Source organism: Citrus clementina, unplaced genomic scaffold (assembly GCF_000493195.1).
Source record: "Citrus clementina cultivar Clemenules unplaced genomic scaffold, Citrus_clementina_v1.0 scaffold_5, whole genome shotgun sequence".
Lineage (NCBI taxonomy): Eukaryota > Viridiplantae > Streptophyta > Magnoliopsida > Sapindales > Rutaceae > Citrus > Citrus x clementina.
Window position 1 is genome coordinate 8,957,053 of NW_006262201.1, and position 7,647 is coordinate 8,964,699.

The following is a 7,647-nucleotide window of genomic DNA, read 5'->3' on the forward strand; positions in this document are numbered from 1 at the left end:
TTATGATCCTGGTTCTAACGAATTTTTTATCCTCCAACCTCCACTCCCACCCCCCCCCCCCCCCCAAAAAAAAGAAAAAAACAATTGAAATAGTCAGAGTAATGAATAACTTATATAGTACTTATATATTATTGATTGTAATTAAGAAAAGAAATAAATTTTAGTTTCTAAAATTAGATTTTAATTTTGATATTCTATTTTTGCATTTATAACGTATTTTTTCCCATGGATGTATGTGATAAAAATACCCTGAAGTTATTACAATACATTCCTCATTCTTGAAAAAGTACTAGTATCCTAGACATTCTTGAAAAAGTACTAGTATCCTAGAGCTTACCAAGGAAAGAAATTGGTATCAACCCCTTTAGGAACCTTAAATTTTTTTATAAACTGATTATCTTGTGCCTCTAATTCGAGTTGAAAAACAAATTAAATCATTTTTCTATTTTGATTTTGGTTTTGCAGTTGCACTTCATTTTATCCGCAGAACATGGATGAAGGAATCATATCATGAACTCCAAATCTACACAGCAATTGATGCTCTTGTTACTCTTGTACACCATTCCCATTTGACCAGCTGCTTGGGCATCGATTGTTACTATTTTTGGGAGCCATGGGTTTTAGTGTTTGGAAAACAGTTAACGGTTTTGGTTTGGAATTTAAAGTAAATTTCAACTCAATTTATCAAAATTATTTTTTAAAAGTTACGATTACTAAACATTATTAACTTTTGTATTATTACTAGATCTTTTGACTTTTCAACAATACCAAACATAGCCTTCCACAGACATACATTATAGTTGAAACATCACAAAATCTTATTTCATAATTTTTGGGTAAGTAGAGTAGACATCCCTCAAATATTAGTAAGGGTAAAGATATTAGCACAGTAGTAATTTGATTTTTAAAAATTTTAGGCAATACCTCATAAGATTTAATATATTTAAATTAGTCTAAATAGTAGTCTGATTTGTAAAAATCTATGCAATACTTTATAAGATTTAATGTAAATTAGTCCTAATAGTTTGATTTGTAAAAATCTGGACAATGTTTGATATGATTTAATGTAATTCAATCTGTTAGTTTAATGTAAATTAATCTCAATAATAGTTTGAATTTTATAAAAATATGGACAGTATTTCATAAGATTTAACATAAACTAATCTCAGTAGTAGTATGATTTATAAATATTAGTAATAATTTGACATACAAAAACTAGTTTCAGTAGCGGCCTAGTTGTGATATCAGTATTAAAAGAAAAAAAGTCAAATAAGTAGAAGCCTATATTTGGTATTTTGAGATTTTTCTAATACAATTACCTCAAAATGTCAGTTGTATTGTATAAGTAATAAGCTATTTAAGTGTTTGGTAAAAATTTATTTTGAAAAATATTGTGAGCTTTAAAAATTATTAAATGTCTTTGATAAATTTTATTTTTAACTATTGTAAGAATGCAAATGGTTAAAGCGAACACTCACGCGCACATATTTATAGTATAAAATATTTTTTTTTGTGTTTATATAGTAGTCGTAACTATAAAATATTTTTATTTATTAATTTTATTCTTATATTTTTTTATCTCAAAATAATTGATAATAAAAAAGTTAACTACAATTTTCATAGATAACACCAACATTATACAATCAAAGTATAATGAGTTACTATCTCTTAAATTTAAACGCAAAAAAATTCTAATGTGTGAAAGAATGGAATTGTATTAAAGATATTTTAAGTTTTTTTAATTTTATTTTCTAATTGAATGAGAATAAATTTTTTTGTATGTAATACCTGAGAGAATGGAATTGTATTAAAGATAAAACTAAATTTACAAAACACCAAAATCAACTTTTAAGTTTTCAAAATCAATTTTAAACCTTAAAAAAAAAGTGCTCAAATGAACGCTAAGAAGTTAATCACACGTTAACAATGTGACAATGTTAGTTAACAAAATTACTGATTACAAAAACGATCGATACTAATCTACTATAATAATTTACCTTTCTAAACGAAGGGTATATATGCGTCCAGCAATAAATTTGTGCTGATATTTTTAGCGGTTTCGTACGACTGCTTCTTTACATTTCTTCACAGATTCATTACTGAACAACCAAATTAACAGCCGCTGTCACTACATTAACACACATGGGGTCTGTTAATTTTTAATTTAATTTTCCATCCGTTGGATGCGAATATTAATTTATGAATGATGATCTAGTCTTGCGGCAACTTCCGCACGAAATTCTTGTTGAAATTATCAGTCGGTCAAACTGACGGAATCTGCAAGCTCTTGGTAAACGTTTACGAATTCATCATTAGCTTGACCTAGTTCTCCTGTAAAGTGTATTTAATTAATTTCAAACCTTTTTCTAGTAGCTACCTATAAAAGGCTACAGTTTATATCCCAGAATCAGATAGCCAAAAACAACAAGAAAAAACTTCTACGACGTCGCATTCATTCAAAAAAAAAAAAATTATACCGCGTCTATAAGTTTTTTTTTTTTATTAATCGCCATGTCAAATTAAAGGCAGCTTGAATCTTTATTAACACAAAGAATTTACAAAGTCAGAAAAGCCATCAAGCGATCTCATCCTGATTCTGATCCTACAATTTGCCATTATTTTACTAAATTCAAAGTAATGTTAATCACGCTTTCAGACTCCAAGAGTAGTATAAATAGATCCATCATCTTCCTTTTCAATCCACCAACACAAAAGGACCTACAGCTATTAATTGATCCTACTCACAGCTAGCCATGTATTCTTCATCAGCGTCAATCTTTGGGCTGCTATGCGGCCTGATAGTGTTATTGCTTCTCCCTTTCCCTTCCCATGCAAGTGACCCTGATCCTTTACAAGACGTCTGTATTGCGGACTTGAATGCCCCCATCTCTATCAATGGTTTCCCCTCAAACCTGATTCAGAAGTAACTTCTGATGATTTCTTCGCGGATTTTTCCAAAAATCCGACCACATTTGATGTCTTTAAGCGTGCAGTTACACTTGGTGATGTTTCTGGCTTTCCAGCGGTCAATACTCAAGGAGTTTCACTCTTCCGAATTGACCTGGATGTAGGTGGAATAAACCCGCCTCATACACATCCTCGTGGAACTGAGGCTGGTATTGTTACTCGAGAAAAGGTGCTTGTTGGATTAGTAACAACTAATAATACCTTTTTCTCAAAGGTTTTGACTCCCGGGATGGTGTTCTTAATTCCCAGAGCACTGATTCACTTCCAGCTAAATGTTGGAAAGGGGCCGGCCACCTTTATACCTATTTTCAATACTCAAAATCCTGGCGTTTCGGACTCACTCACTACTCTTTTTGATACAACACCCCCAATTCCCAATGAAGTGCTGACCAAATCTTTTCGAGTAAGTGATGATGTGATAAATGCCATCAGAAAAGCCCGGGCCTCAAACTAGTAATTGGTCCAGCTAGGTTAACATCCTGGATGCTTGATCAATATGCTTTGGTGTGCCAACATATATATACTAATAAATGCGATTTATTTTATGTTACAATTATTGAATAAAGAATAAAGTCGAGACGACCAATAATTATTGAATAAGGAAAGTGTGGTTTTTTTTCCCTCATTTCTTCTTCTTTAACTTTTGATTTTTCCATGGCATTATCTACGCAATTTGTTGCTTCCATCGGCCTCGTTCATTGGTATTTCCTTGTAGGCTTCAAACAATCTTTTATAATCCGAAATTCCATTCGAGTAATTTCAGCCTCTCAATATCCATTAATGGTACAGGTGCAATAATTATTGAATAAAAAATGTCTAATACTTTTTAACTTTATTTTTTTCATGGATCATTCTATTTGATACCGGGATAAAATAATTCGATAAATATGTCAAAGAATAAAATTACCGGTTGAATAGAAAACATACTGAAGTCAAACCCGTTCATTGCTTTATTATTTTTTGTTCTCCCTATTCAACCGAACCAATTGAAATTGATAGTGACGATTACGTGGAATATTTGCGGGGCACGAAATAAGCTATTATTCAGAAGGCAAGTTAGTTCACCACAAGCCATCTATGCACGGGCTCAAAGAATTTTCGAATCTTTTGGGAGTTGTGGTGTGGCTATTCTTGATTCTAATTTGACCCATCCCCACAGCAAGCTCCACCTGCCCGCCAACCATCTCCTCCACCTTCCCATCCAACCACCGAACCAAACATCCCAGTTCCACCTCCCTCTCAACACAGCATGACTACCCGAGCCACGAATAACAGCACCAAACCGATTCAAAAACTCAACCTTCACTCCCACAAACCAAATTCCCAAAATGCTGCTCCTACATCTATATCACAAGCTCTCAAAGACCATAACTGGCGTCAAGCTATGTCCGAAGAGTATTGATGCACTCGTTCGTAATGGAACCTGGGAACTAGTTACCCCTGATGGCATCTCTAATCTGGTTGGTTGCAAATGGATTTTCCGAATTAAAAGACACTCTGATCGTTCTATTGACAGGTTCAAAGCTCGTCTTGTAGCCAAGGAATTTCCTCAACGACCGGGTGTGGACTATCATGAAACTTTCAGTCCAGTTGTCAAGCCTACCACAGTGAGACTTGTGCTTAGTATAGCAGTAAGTAATGGCTGGTCTCTCCGTCAATTGGATGTCAATAATGCCTTTCTTCTAGGCAGGCTCTCTGAAAATGTCTTTATGGCTCAACCACCAGGTTTTGTGGACCCTAATCATCCTTCATATGTCTGTAAACTTCATAAAGCCATCTATGGTCTCAAACAAGCTCCCCGGGCTTGGTATCATGAATTGCGTCAGTTTCTACTAGCTTCTGGTTTCAAAAATTCACACTCAGATACCTCTCTTTTTGTTCTTCGCAGCAATCATGTTTTGTATATTCTTGTGTATGTTGATGATATTGTCGTAACTGGCAGCAATGATGCTCTTGTTTCACAGTTTGTTGAATGTCTTGCTCAACGTTTCTCTCTTAAAGATCTTGGTTCACTCTCTTATTTTCTTGGAGTTGAAGTTGTTCCTCACCACCTTGGCATTCAGCTCTCCCAAAGAAGATACATTCAGGACTTACCCCAACGAACCAATATGGATAATGCAAAACCTGTTCTCACTCCCCTACCAACCAGCTCAGCAGCCATCTCCTTAACCTCAGGCACACCTCTCTCAGACCCCACACCATATCGTGCAGCAGTTGGTAGCCTGCAGTATCTTTCCTTAACACGCCCAGACATCTCTTTTGCAGTCAATAGTGTTGGGTGCAAGCGGAAGTGCAGAAAAATTTTTATTTAAGAACAGAGTATTTTGCTGGAAATTTCTGAAACTTTATTGCTTAATTCATTTTTTCGTTTCTCTCTTGCTTTTCATACAACCAGAGTTCTATATTTATATGCATTATAGACAACTCTATCTCCACCAACTCTATATTTGGTGGAGATACAGGAGCTTCAAAAAAGCTAGATGCTTGAGATTGATCTTTTTCCCACTGCCAAGCTGATGCCTCATCAAATACAACATCTCTTGAGATAACAAGCTTATTTGTTGTAGGATTCAACAACCGATACCCTTTAGACTCATCACTATAGCCAATAAACAAATATTTTTCACCTTTTTCATCAAACTTCTCCCTGTTTTGAGCTGGAATAAGAGCATAAGCAATACTCCCAAAAATCTAGTACAATGAAGATGGTTCAGTTCAAAAATATAAGGCGCGGCTTGTTGCCAAAGGATACTCTCAGCTGCCTGGAGTTGATTTTACAGAAACGTTTGCTCCCGTAGCTCGAATGGAGACTATTCGAACTGTTCTTGCATTGGCAGCCCAAATGGAATTAAATGTGTTTCAGCTAGATGTAAAATCGGCATTTCTAAATGGTGAAACTGAAGAAGAGGTTTATGTTGAGCAGCCTAAAGGATATGAAGTGAAAGGTGAAGAAAACAACGTTTATCGACTCCGAAAAGCCTTGTATGGCTTGAAGCAAGCCCCTCGAGCGTGGAATAGCAGAATTGATAGATATTTCGTTAAAAATGGATTTGACAGAAGCTCAAGTGAACCTTCTCTTTATGTCAAAAAGGAAGGTACTAATTTCCTTATTGTTTGCCTTTATGTTGATGATCTAATTTATTGTGGCACTAATCTGAAAATGGTGGAAGAGTTTAAAAAAAGCATGCTAAATGAATTTGAGATGACTAACTTGGGCTTAATGAAGTATTTTCTTGGCATTCAAGTGAAGCAAGCCAGAGGAAAAATCTTCTTTTGTCAAGAAAAATACGTAGAAGATTTGTTGAAGAAATTCCACATTGCTTTTCATACAATCAGAGTTCTATATTTATATGCATTATAGACAACTCTAGAGATTACATTAATCATGCTTTACATTTCCAAAGCCACATTGCAAACATCAATTCCACCCTTTACTTCACGTTGAAAAACAAACCAAACAACCCTTCAAACTTCTTGCTCAATTTACTAGATTACTAATTATATCTCAACAAATAGAATGGCCCAATTTATGCATCAACCTACCACAGGGCATTGGGTTCTTGTTAAGCGTATATTGCGTTATTTGACTGGCACACTAGACAAGGGGCTTCTTCTCTATCGTGATTCTCCCCTCAATCTTCATGGCTTCTCTGATTCACTTCATGCCTTTTCAGATGCAGATTGGGCTGGTAATAAAGACGATTACTCTTCCACCAGCGCTTATCTTGTTTACCTTGGGCGGAACCTTGTCTCTTGGAGTTTGAAGAAGCAACAAACTGTTGCTCGTTCATCCACCGAATCAGAGTATCGTTCTATTGCTGCAACTGCTGCTGAACTTCGCTGGGTTTGCTCTCTTCTTTCAGAGCTTGGTATTGGCTTAACAAATTCTCTAGTGGTCTATTGTGATAATGTTGGTGCTACCCAGTTAAGTTCCAATCCTATTTTTCACTCTCGCATGAAACATGTTGCTGTTGATTATCATTTTATCAGAGATCAAGTTCAATCTGGTATACTTCGAGTAGCTCATGTCTCCTCTGCTGATCAGCTTGCCGATCTTCTCACCAAGCCACTGCCCACTTCTCAGTTCTTGCTTTTACGGGAAAAGATTGGCCTCTCTACTCGTGGCCTATCTTGAGGGGGCATATAAAAGCTGTCACAACTGCTGGTGTATAACAGCCTCCGCAAACTGCTGGTGTATAACAGCCTCTACAATTCAAATTGGTTTTTTAGTTTTTGAATGTAATCCTGAGGATATTTCTGTTAATATATCTTAAGAATAGGTCAGCTTGATTATTGCTGAAATATAGGAATTGCTGAAATATAGGAGGAAGTTAGTGCTTTATGTTTTGATTCATTTTATTATTTATACGTGTTGATCCTAATGGAAAAGATGAGTTTATTCAATTATCAATCTCTTTAGTTTTGTTTGATGAGGTTGATATCACTGAGGCAGAATCCTTGCGCTTTGGTTTACGGTTCGCTAGTGCAACTGGTTTATTTTGTTAACAGTTACCGTCAAATTTGCTTCAAGTTATAGAACTATTTTAGATCTTTTCTGACGTGTTTTGAGTTATTTCTGAGCTGAAGCAATTGCAATTACCAAAGCATTCTTTTTGGGTACGCCATATCCCAAGGGTTTGCAAATGCATTAGCTAAATATTCTATGTATTTTTTTATTCT

At 35.2% G+C, this 7,647-nt stretch overlaps 1 pseudogene; it reads left to right on the forward strand.

Moving 5' to 3' along the window:
- The first annotated feature begins 2,753 nt into the window (after positions 1–2,753).
- On the forward strand, positions 2,754–3,421 carry LOC18040530 (annotated as a pseudogene).
- The last annotated feature ends 4,226 nt before the right edge of the window (positions 3,422–7,647 follow it).